This window comes from Trachinotus anak, unplaced genomic scaffold (assembly GCF_046630095.1).
Source record: "Trachinotus anak isolate AG129_WGS33_773 ecotype Australia unplaced genomic scaffold, CSIRO_AGI_Tana_v1 ptg000008l, whole genome shotgun sequence".
In the NCBI taxonomy this organism is placed as follows: domain Eukaryota; kingdom Metazoa; phylum Chordata; class Actinopteri; order Carangiformes; family Carangidae; genus Trachinotus; species Trachinotus anak.
Window position 1 is genome coordinate 11,247,017 of NW_027273859.1, and position 2,296 is coordinate 11,249,312.

The following is a 2,296-nucleotide window of genomic DNA, read 5'->3' on the forward strand; positions in this document are numbered from 1 at the left end:
TATTTTGTCATTTCATTATTTGCTTACACCAGTGGCTAGAAGAGAATGGCCTCTCATGAGTTACAGGTCTGACAAATGCAAAAATGTCTTTGAATTCATTTGCTTTTTGCAACTGGTATATAACTTCACCACTTGGGGGCAGCCTAGTATTTTTGAGGCGTTCCTGCGTTTGCTCTGAAATTCATCTTGGCGTAAATCCACATTCTCATATTGACAATATGATTAGCTTTTAGCAGACTAACAAAATCACTATCAGACTGTAGCCTGAAAATAAACATCACTCTATATTTCAACCCATCAGTCAACAACAAAGAAGTGGCCAGAGGGACATTGTTGAGTTTATATGAGCCTCTGGAAATCACAGTTGGGACCTTCTATTGAACATGTACAACTATTAGATGTACAAAAAATATATGGTCAGGTAGAGTGCAGTAAGAACATTATGAATTGATCATTCACAAGAGGCAACAGCAACATGCACAATAAACAGATAAATGAAAGTTTAGATGACAGTTGCCTCAGTAAATCAGACGAACATCTGCTGTCATGCTGCTGCTATCGATATCCTAGTGAGACTGGTCTTTTCTGTGTGTGCCTGTGTGTGAAGCTCCCTGACAAAAAAGGATATAAAAATGTCACTGCCGAAAGAAATATAGTGCAGTCTTAACACACCGCAGCCCACCATATGGCTCAGAAAGTGAATTTACTTGTCCATAAAATGGTCTCTGACCATGAAGACTGAGTGATCCCACACTCTTCACACCATTCTGGAAATGAGAGAGGACAGATTGGTGTGACACACTTTGCAGGCAAAACGATGCACATGAGGATAGCAGGTCCCTCTGACACCCAGGCATCTGCCATAAGGAAGAAAAAGAAAAAAAAAAGTGGTTGGATAACTTTTTTTTTTTGAATCCTTTGATTATGTTTCTATGTGGCATGGATGGACAGAGCGTTCTTTACAGTGGAGTTTTAATTATGTAATACTCAGGCTTTTGAACCGTGCAAATACAATTCGAGAAATGCCAAAGCTAAAAATATGACACTGTAGAGACTGGTGTGTGTGCTGGGTGTGGGTGGTAGCCTTTAGCATTATTCTGTATACTGTTATAATGAGAAGGGTTTAGCTATGGCAACATGTACTCGACATTGTGACACATCACTGTCTCTATTCATTGTTTGTATTTTTTCTGCTCTTTCTAACCCTTCTAAATGTTAACACCTTATTAATGTGGGACAACAAATTAAATTACCAACATGTGAGTTCATTTCCATTTATTTTAGATACAGGAAACAGCTCAGGAAAAATAAGTACGATTAGCTTTAGCTTTAACTGGTTTTGGCTCCCTTGCTGACTCTTTGGTTCATAGTTGTATAACTGCAAATGATCTTTTGCTGTTTTATTTTAAATGGTGCATTTCTGTAGCATTGAAATGTGCATTTAAACAAGTCTTAACTTAACTTTGATTAAATATGCAGTTACTGCATTTTAGTTTTGTACCATGGTAGAAAGTATGAACATCTACTTAGTGGACATGTAGCCTACAGTATGCACCATAAAAGGCAAATTTACATTAAAGGCAATGTACAACTGTAGCAAAACTGAAATGACCCTGAACATAGAAAGAATGGCTTCCTGCTCTCCTTGGTGTGTGCCCGTTCGCATAGACATGCACTGTGTGCACAGGGCAGTGAATACTCATTAGCTGAGTCCATTCAGGAGCTCTATAACTCAACAGTTTAGTATATTCAAGGTAAGTTTATCTGGATTCCCCAACTTGCCACATCGTATTATTTTTTAATCCCAGCATTCAATCAGGTGAGCAGTTCCAGTTGATTCCCCACTGATGCTCAGTGATGGTGGTCCTGAATAATTAACCAATTCTGACAGCCATGTAGGGGTCCGTTACCATGACAACCTTTCTCCCTGTGTCTTTGCTGCCCTGAGGAGTAATGTAAATCTCCTGTCTGCTTAATGTCACAGTAACAGCAGCAAACACACACAGGTTGGGGTCAGTGGGAGCTTTTGATTATATGTCCGGCCTTGGTTTCCCTTTGCTCAAGTGTCATCACACAGGGAAGGTATGGCAGACAACCTGTGACCACAGGAGGAAGAGGTTCGTACACTGTCACGTGACTTAAAGTGGTCTTCAGGGGCCAGGTGAGACATGATGTAGCATAATGATACAGTACACAGCTGGTGGAGGGAGTCAAATAGACTTTCTGTTTGGCTTCCTCCAACATTTGACTTAGTATAGAGGTGTAGTCAGTAAACTTGACCACAACAGCTTCGGTA